The sequence below is a fragment of the Podarcis erhardii genome (assembly GCF_964252035.2).
Source record: "Podarcis erhardii genome assembly, chromosome: 6".
NCBI lineage: Eukaryota > Metazoa > Chordata > Lepidosauria > Squamata > Lacertidae > Podarcis > Podarcis erhardii.
Genome location: NC_138510.1, coordinates 79,700,959 through 79,711,187, shown reverse-complemented (window position 1 = coordinate 79,711,187; position 10,229 = coordinate 79,700,959). Strand labels below are relative to the sequence as shown.

The 10,229-nt window shown below is 43.2% G+C and overlaps 1 long non-coding RNA gene across 2 annotated transcripts in view; it reads left to right on the top strand.

Moving 5' to 3' along the window:
* Positions 1-1,509: 1,509 nt before the first annotated feature.
* The window catches only part of LOC309343967, a 154,951-nt gene continuing 146,231 nt past the window's right edge, over positions 1,510-10,229 (top strand). Inside the window, exons 1-2 of one of the 2 annotated variants that reach the window (XR_014157453.1) lie at positions 1,510-2,434; positions 6,496-6,644. This is a non-coding gene — a long non-coding RNA (uncharacterized lncRNA). Of the gene's footprint in view, positions 2,435-6,492; positions 6,645-10,229 lie in introns of both variants that reach the window. The other variant, XR_014157454.1, reaches the window with a different exon arrangement.

Sequence of the window (10,229 nt, the reverse complement as noted above, 5' to 3'; positions counted from 1 at the left end):
AATCAAGATAACAAACTTTTTATAAAAGGATGGAAATTGTTTATTGAATATTTACAGATAAATTGCAAACAGATAAAAACATTGGCAGGATGATTGTAATAAGTTGCAGCTTCATAAGAGTATATATTTAAAGTAGATAATTAAATGAGCAAATTAAATGAATTTGGATATGCAGAAGATATTAAAAAATAAATTTAAGGAACTGCAAAAAGGGGGGAAGGAAGTCAAACTTTGAAAGGTTAAGCTGATTGTAAAATTGATGAAATGTAAAAATTTGAAAAGTATAAATAAAACTTTAAAAAAAGAAGCTTCCCTATACAGTATTGCCTTCACATGGCTTGGTGGGTCAGATAACTCCATACCCTCCAATATTTCTCCAGTGAAAAAAGGGACGTCCTAAGGAAAAGTGGGACATTCCAGGGTCAAATCAGAAACCGGGACGGCTGCTCTAAATCAGGGGTGTCCCGGAAAACTTGGAGGGTCTGGGTCTATCACAGGGGTCAGACTTTGTGAGGGGCCAGACTATATTTTGAAGGGGGGGGAGGACGAATTCCTATGCCCCACAAATAACCCAGAGATGCAATTTAAATAAAAGGACACATTCTACTCATGAAAAAACATGCTAATTCCCGGACAGTTCGCAGGCCAGATTTAGAAGGCAACTGGGCCTGATCCAGCCCCCGGGCCTAAGTTTGCCTACCCATGGTCTATCAAAATGCAGGATGAGGCAGTCACTTCAGGTGCACTGTGTTGTGTATTGAGTCAAAGGATTTTATATCTGTATTATTATTGTCTGTATTTGCATTAGGGTAAAGTAACTGCCTTTTGGTTCCAGAGGGTACAGCTACTATTGGTTCATTTAAGCTGCTGTATTTGGATCCTCTGTCTTATTGGTTTCCTCCAAAAGGCAGGACTGTGATTGCCTGATATTGTTCCCTCCAAAATGTATCCTTTCTAGCTAGTTCCCTGTCCCTATAAATGTAGCTCTCACCTCCTCAGGTCTCAGTCTTGTTTGCTTTAATAAAGAAGTGTTACTAGAGAACTGTCTCCAGCATATTATGTCAAGAGAGCAGAAATCACAAACCCCACGCTACAACACACTGTACATTTAAAGTGGAATCATACCGCTTTAAACAGCCCTGCCTGTTCCATCCTGAGACTCCTCTCAATCTGGATAGCATAAACAAAACAAAGCTCTCAAACATGTATTCACAAGGCACATGTAGAGGTATTTTACTCACGTCCCAATAGGCTGTTCTTTGGGCTTTGAATGAGTGTGGTTAGGAAGCTCTTTACGAAGTTCTGTTAAGAAGTTTTTGTGTTTTTGCAATAACTAAACAGAACGAGGTTGCAAAGGAGAGAGGGAGTTTTTCCCCTGCTCTGTGAAGAGCCCAAAAAACTAGAATATTACTGTGCCTTCATTTCCCAGCCTGCCTTGAGGTCTGGAAAAAGGGGGAAGGTACTTTTTCCTTTTTCTCAAAGGAGCTGCATTATTGTTCCTTCTAAGGTAAAGGTAAAGGTACCCCTGCCCGTACGGGCCAGTCTTGACAGACTCTGGGGTTGGTGCGCCCATCTCACTCAAGAGGCCGGGGGCCAGCGCTGTCCGGAGACACTTCCGGGTCACGTGGCCAGCGTGACAAAGCTGCATCTGGCGAGCCAGCGCAGCACACGGAAACGCCGTTTACCTTCCCGCCAGTAAGCGGTCCCTATTTATCTACTTGCACCCGGGGGTGCTTTCGAACTGCTAGGTTGGCAGGCGCTGGGACCGAGCAGCGGGAGCGCACCCCGCCGCGGGGATTCGAACCGCCGACCTTTCGATCGGCAAGCCCTAGGCGCTGAGGCTTTTACCCACAGCGCCACCCGCGTCCCTTATTGTTCCTTCTACCTAATACTAATACACAGATTTGCTATCTCTAAAGAATTGGGACCCTGGGGTGAGGGGTGGGGGCCTGACACTGCCTTCCCCCAGAGGATCCTGGGAAGTGTAGTTAAGGCTGCTGAGAGTTGCTAGGAGACCACTGCTCTGTTTACAGAGCAACAATTGCCACAGCAGTTTAACTGTCAGTCCCCCTCCCCAAGGAGCACAGCTGGCTTCACAGCCCCATAGCTGCCACTCAGGTACGGTGGATGACCTTGTCCTGTCTCATCCTGCGCTGAGAGACAATTCGACTGCCAGTCTGGTTGTACATGGTTGGCAAAGGATGGGACACATCTTGCCCGCCTCAGGCACCAGAATCTCCTCTGCCAGCCCTGGAAGCAAAAAGAAAAGAAAAAAAGTTATTTACCCTCAAAATGTGAATTTTGAATTAGAGATGCACAGGCCCGTTTTCCAGTAGAAGAGGCCATTTGCTCCTCAGCTCCTCGCTTGGTCAACACAGAACAGATAGGTTTGTTAAAATGACGGAAGCGGCTTTAGCACTCCAGCTTTCGTGTGGTGGGTATTTATTTATTTTTACTTCGTATTGTCAGTGAACACCTCTTACTTTTAGGATTTAATATCTGAGGGTTTGGATTATTTATCTTACGTTTCTGCTGGGCATCTGTTAAATTGGTTGTTCCGCTGATGAGGCTTATTTTTGCATTTAGAACAGTGCAGTTACATTTTTGCTTGTTTCCTCTGACATTTTAATCTTTTCTATATTTTAAATTGTTTATTCGTTTCCAGCACTCTTAAGTCCCTATTGGAAGGGGTGGAAGAAATTTCACCAGTGTTGCACGAGGGTGGAAACAACCTATTGGAACTTCCAATCTGGCATGTTAAAATCATCATGTGGTAATTTTATTATGTGGCATCCCACATTGGTCAGAGTCGACACGCTGAAGTTATTACCGTTGTCATGGGGTGTTGTTGTTTTGAATTATATTATTTGTAATTTTTGCCTTTTGTAATTTTAAAATTTATTTCATTGTACATTGGCAAGAGAACCATGTTATGGGATGACTAACAAATAACAAAAAAACAAAAAACCATATCAGGAGAGAAAGAATGAGGGAAATTGCTTGTTTGAAAACTTTTGGATCTGTTGTTTGAGAAACAGAAGGCTTGTTTATTGTTCAGACCTTCAAAACATGGCGGCTGCTTGCACTACAAATTTCCACATTTAGCAAAAGGTATGAATCACTGCCTGTGTATGGGTTTTATGTACGCATAATCAGTAAACCTGACTGTACACAGCATTCCCAGTCATGCAGAAGAGCCCAAACATATACAGTGGAACCTCGGGTTAAGTACTTAATTCGTTCCGGAGGTTTCTTAACCTGAAACCCTGAAGCACCACTTTAGCTAATGAGGCCTCCTGCTGCTGCCGCGCTGCTGGAGCACGATTTCTGTTCTTACCCTGAAGCAAAGTTCTTAACCCGAGGTAATATGTCTAGGTTAGTGGAGTCTGTAACCTGAAGCGTATGTAACCTGAAGCGTATATAACCCGAGGTACCACTGTACAGTGGTACCTCGGTTTAAGAACAGCCCTGTTTATGAACTATTCGGTTTACGAACTCCACAAAACCGGAAGTAGTGTCCCGGTTTGCAAACTTTACCACGGTCTAAGAACGGAAGCCGAACGGTGGAAGGGCACCGGAGGCGGGAGGCCTCATTAGGGAAAGCGCACCTCGGTTTAAGAACGGTTTTGGTTTAAGAACGGGCTTCCGGAACGGATTAAGTTCATAAACCAGGTACCACTGTACAGTAGTGCACGTGTAGAGGTTTATTTACACCTTCATGTATGGAAGACGGGGTCAGGAGCACTTTTTTGAGGATCTGAACAGGACTACATAAAAATATGCCACCGTAACAGACAGGCTTTGTTGAGAACTGTGAGGCCCAGATAAAGCCACAACAACAGCAGCAGCGGCAACAACAAAATTTCCTTTCTGCAGTCACCCACACTGCCATTGGGGGAGCAGGTACATAGGCACGGATCAAGCAAGTCTTTCAAACACGGCTGACTCTTACATGCACTGCCCTTCCAGCGGGGCCTTTGATTGGCTCATTTTATTTTGACTTTCTGGTGGGGAGTCCTACTCAGTATTTCTGCTGGGCAAGGAATTCCCTTAAACGGCCGGCCGACAGATAGGTTTCCGCTGCTGGGGACAGCAGATGGGGCAAAGGTCCACAGCTGCCACTCACCTGAGAAGGATGAGTGGCCATCACTTGCATAACATACATTGTTTGACTTGCAGTGATTTTTATTGATCATAGCTTAGTAATTATTTGTTGTAATAGTAAAGAGTGAATTTCTGTTTAATTGTTATTTGCTGATGTTCTGGGAATTAATTTTATTGTGTGCTATTCTATTCTAATAGATTACCGAATATTATGTTATTTGATATAAGTTGTTCCATTTTAAAGTCATGTTTTCTCATTACTTTTTTCTATTGGGATCAGGTTTGTGTTCTTTGTTGTATACAGTGGTACCTCTGGATACGAACGGGATCCGTTCTGGAGCCCCGTTTGCATCCTGAAGTGAACGCAACCCACATCTGCACGTGCGCGGGTCGCGATTCGTCGCTTCTGCGCATGCGCATGACATCATTTTGACCGTCTGCACATCCGGGAGCAGCAAAACCCAGAAGTAAGGCGTTCCGTTACTTCCGGGTCGCCACGGAGCGCAACCCAAAATGCTCAACCTGAAGCAAATTCAACCCGAGGTATGACTGTAGTTTGTTGCGGCAAACCACCCTGTGTATACAGTGGAAACTCGGGTTACATATCGTCCTTCTTACAAACGCTTTGTGTAATGAGCTCCACTAACCCAGAAGTAGATGCTCCTGGTAGCAAACTTTGCCCCGTGATGCAAGCGGAAGTCACACACTGGCGACAGCAGTAGGCCTCATTAGCGAAAGCGCGCCTCATGTTAAGAACGGTTTCGGGTTAAGAACGGACCTCTGGAACGCATTAAGTTTGTAACTGGAGGTACCACTGTAGTAATATAGAAAGGTGGTATACAAATGAAAAGCAAAATGAAAATTACAGGCACTCAAGAGGTCCAAAAAGGCACTGATATTCAACCACATCCCTCCCTCCCGCCCCCCGGCGGCTATGATAGCTGTATGGCATTTTCATCTTCAGAGGTGCTGTTCCTCTGATTACTAGATGCTGAGGACAAAGAACAGGGGATGGCATTTCCCTTCAAATCCTGCTTGTGAGCATCCAGGTACATTAGGCTCTCTGCTACTGCCAAAATAATTTTGGGCTAGCTAGACCGTAGTTGGATTCAGCAAGGCAATAGCTGCTTGGGGGGGGGGGGCAGGGACACTCTGCTTATTGCTATGATGATGTATTATATTCCCAGGCCAGCCATTGCTTCCTTCCACAGATTCTGCAACTATGCCCTCAGCAATTATAATGCAAAATGGAAAGAGAGCACTGTACCCAGCTTGCTGCCAGACTAACATTTGTCTGCTAAATCCGTGCACCAGGCAATATTTTGTTATGGCCAGTATGTTTTCAGCCTTTCGAACAAGAGGAATGCAAATAGGGCTTGCAGCTTTCCAGCAAACTATTTGTAATTTCCATTGATGCGGATCAAGCCAATTGCAAATCGTCTGCCTGGTAGAGAAAACATTACAGAGTATGCCAGCTTGCTAGAACAATGAAACAAGCTTTCTGTTTAGAGCAGCTTGATTTTATTTGGCTTCAGAGAAAGCTGCTCCTATGGCCTATCTGAACTGTCACCTTTATTGCGGATACCTTTAGAAACCCTGGAGTTCTGGGAATCTAAATTGTGGCCTGCGGCTGGCCTAAGCAGAGATTTTTTTAAAATAAACTTTCCCCTTAGGAAAAGGAGTTTCCCTGAAATGTGTTGGGAATCATATTGTTCTCTTTTCTTATTTTTTTGTGCATTCCCCTTCCCTCTGCCTCTGTTCCAGACTACATGTCATTTACTTCTATAGAATACATATTTCTGGCTATTGTGATCTTTTTATTTACAAAATAAGCAAAACCACAGTACTCTTCCAGTACCAGAGGTGCCAAATTGCCCCCAAGATTGAGGAGGCCCAGCGCATGACGTTAAAAATTACTTCCCTATACAAGTCTGCCTTCAGATGTCTTCTAAAGGTTGTATAGTTACTTGTCTCCTTGGCTAGGGGGTTGCATGACTCCATACCCTCCGACGTTTCTCTGATGAAAATTCTCCTAAGGAAAAGCGGGACATTCTGAGATCAAATCAGAAACTAGGACAGCTTCTGTAAATCTGGGACTGATTGTATATAAAGCTATAGATATTATTTGTTTATTGCTTTTACAATTCCACACTGGAATTGGGTTACTGGGTCTTAGGACAGAAGTCTGGCATGCATAAGGAAAGTACTTATGTCTTTTGCTGCCCAAAGGCAGGAGACCAGGTTCCTAGTTTTATACTAGGCTTAGCCTTTTCAGAAGCTTCATGTTCCCTGACCATTGCAGAGACTAATGTTACACACTTCTGTTCCCTTCTGTGCATCAGAGGGGCTCTGAAGAGATTGCTTCACTGTTTTTTTTTTTATTCCCAGCAGGACAGATTTGTGGCCTAATGCTTCCTACCAGCACTTACTGAGGTTCAACCGTTTTACAACACTGCTTTCAGGCAGTAATCATTTGCTGCAGCAACATCACTGTCATCAACTCAACAGAAGTGAGCTGGGCTGACACACAAACTAAGCAAGTAAATACATAGTGTTATAAGGTATTGGGGTTCCTGGACTCTCCTCCTAATTCTGGGGTGCCAGACATTGAATTTAGCATTTTAAAATTAGGTCCTGTTTTTAAAAAGCCAGACTAGCTTCCTGATGAAGTAATAGCCTGAAGAGATGGATCAGTAAGAGAGTAGACAAGATGATGGGCATCAACAAGGCAAGCTTCTCTGCTGGACACAGAGTGGTGGAGCCAAGCCCTGGGCTCTGGGTTGCTAGCAAAAGGCATTGCAGAGGTGGGAGTTGGACTTTCAAAATTGCAGTGGGCTAATGCAATAGTGGTGGTGGGGTTTTGCAAGCAGTTTGTGAGCTGGACAAAGGAGAGTCAAAGTACCATGGGGTTGGCAGTTTGGATCCAGTACTGCAGCTGTGAGAGAGACGGAACCCGCTTTGAGTGTAATGTTTTGAATCCATCCACAGTAAGCCCAGGTTGTATATATGTGTAAATAAGCCATACATCATAAAGACACTACAGTCTTTGCTGTGCCTCATTGTCCAAAGGAAACACAGACCCTGATAAGCATGCCTTGTACCCCTGGAATCTCGCACCGCTGGGAGATTGGGGTGGTGTGTGATGGCATATTTGTCCTAGTCTAAGCGTTTCTTGAGATCTTCCAGAAAGTTTTGACATAAATAGTTCCTAGCTAAGCTCTAGCATCCCTCAGATTTTTCCTGCAGTTCCTGCAAAGTGATAGAGGTCTGAGAATGCATAATTCAAGGTATCTCAGCCTAAGGCCTGTGTGGGTTCCTGGTTCTAGGACCACAAATATGAGTGAATGTTATTTCATTGGATGTATAGCAAACTTAATGGAGAGTTTAATAATTAAAACAAATGGAAGAGTGAAACGAAAAAGGGAAGTTCTTGCACACCCCTTAGATTTTTCACAGATTTTCTGCTTTGATTTTGTTCTAGAAACTACTCATTCAGAAATCTCAAGTGCAGGATGTTTCTTTACGAGTAGTGCTAAAAGTACTTTTTGAGCATGAGATTTCTGAATCTCATGAAAGCAACAGAGGAAAAGCAGAGAGTTTTTTAAGCAAAAAAAGTTGTTTGAACGCAAGTTCGTATTAATATAGCTGTTTCGTTTGATTTACAAAAGTGGATGAAAGACTATCCTTACTGACTCTTGTGAAAATGTCCACTGAACACTGCAGAGCAGGAATTTAAGCTGTATTGTGAGTGGAATTTTAGCAATTTCATTTCATTTTGTCCACTGATTCTAGTCTGAGAAAACTGTGTTTAAATACTATGTTTATACATTGTGACTTCTTTATTTTTTATATTAAAAAGAGAAGCCAGATACATTTACTTACTTACTTTAACAAGTCATCTTTGCATCTACCTTCTCTCAAACTCACTCCAGCATTGTAGGAGTTCCTTCTAGACATACATATTAATCTAGCTCTGAATAATTTAAAGTGAACATTCTCATGAGTTCTAGAGAAAAACCACAATGTCTGATTGCAGAAAACACTGTGTGCGGTGTGTGTGGAATTAATCCCTTTTGGACACAGACTGTGGTTAGCAATGTAAACTGTGAAATGAATTATTATAGAAGATATTACCTAACCATATGTCAGTGTGTATCTGATGCCAAAAAACGGGAAACAGCAAAAGGACCTGACTTCAAAGCAGATGAAATTAAAACAAAATCCGAACAGTCATTGTAATTTGTGAAACCTTTACTTCAAAGGCTAGGTTAACTTCATAAGAGACTGCTTTTCTGAGCCTTGGGTACAAAAGCAACTAAATGCACAAACACAAAGAGTTATCTTTCCTGGAAATGAGATAGACTAAGTAGGGATCCGTGTGTGTGTGTGTGTGTGTGTGAGAGAGAGAGAGAGAGAGAGAGAGAGAGAGAGGCAAATCAAACTACATGTGAGGCTAGAAGATTCATTTGAGGCCTTCTCCAACTGTGTATAGAGTTTGAAGAGCAAAGACATGGATGAGGAGAGCTGAACCCTCTCTCTTGCAAAGATACACATTTCTCCCAGCCAGGGTTAATTCTGGAATCATAGCCTATTGGGATGGCAGGGAGTAGGGGGTTGGGTTGGGGGGAAACCACACACATCAATATAGAAAATGTATTGGAGGAGATTAAAATCCAAAATCTATGCATGCAATCCATTTCATCTGGATTTCGACCTGGGTTTGGGATTGAGATGGCTTTGGATATTCTGATGAATAATCCTTCCAGGGGGTTCTACCAGAGACATTGATAGTTTTGGTAGAGAAGCCAAGCAAGTGGTGCTGACTATAAACTCTTCATGCAGAGGGCTCCTCGACACAATTCACAAAGCTAAGTGGCAGAGCATCTGCCTTGCATACAAAAGAGCCCAGGCAATGTCTCCCTGACAAACGATGGTAGATGGAGTGATGGTCTGTGTCAGTTTAAGGCTGCTTCTTATGTTTCTATGTACATGATTGTGTTTCAGAGCTTTTTAGTCAATTCATCATTTTTATTGTTTTATACCGTATTTTCATGTTTTATGGAAAGCTGCAAAAATGCAGGTTGGTAGGTAGTAAATAAATAAAAAGCAGAAACGGCCGTGCAGAAACTTTCAGGAATTGTGCAGCGAACGTGCTGAGTGACCTAGAGGCATCTTCTTGGCACCAAATCCCCCTCATGTGACTTTCAGACCCCTTTTTAAAATCTAGCCATTTACACAGGAATAGGAGCAGAGCTTCTTACAAGAGTGCAAAATTATCAGAGGGATGAACGTGGACATAATGAACAAACTGGATTTTAGTAGTGTTTGAAACAACACCTAAATACCTGCATTCCCTTCTTTTACATTCCTGTGTACAATATATGTCTAGTTTAGTAGCTGTACTGCCAACTAAACAAGCCATAATTTTAAAAGCTAGAGCAGCTTGTAGATACAGTCAAACCTCGGTTGTTGAACGTAATCCATTCCAGAAGACTGTTCGATTTCCGAAACGCTTGACAACCAAAAACTGAAAGTGGAAGCTTCAATACAATAGGGAAACTCAAAACGAAAGCCACGTGGCACATTCAGCTTCCAAAAATTGTTCGAAAACTGGAGCAGTTCTGGGTTTTTGGCATTTGGGAGCCAAAACATTCAAAAATGGAGCCATTCGAGAACCAAGGTTTGACTGTATAGCTAAATGGTGCTTCCTACAGAGGCACCTGGGAACACACAACAGAGAAAGGGGATCACCTGTCTGACCAGCTTGTGAATGCACAGAATGTTGGAGGCAGGATTTTGGCCTAGATCAGGGATGGTGACCCTGTGGTCCTCCAGGCATTGTTGGACTTCCAATTCCCATTAGTCCCAGTCAGTGTGATCAGCAGAGGTTACAGGAGCTGTCTTCGCAGTAGGGCTCTGTTCCGATGGCATGAGTAGTGACAACAAACCGGTAGATCCTATCTGCTGCAGCCTTCGTCCACCTTCACAGCCGTTGTAACATACTGCTTGTTATCATCCGCCTGTTGTGCCGTTGAGGACTTCTTGGATCATTCTGTGTCTAGCTCCTTCCCTTTGACTTTACCACCTTGGGTGAATGACAGTGAGATTGAACGCATGACTGACAA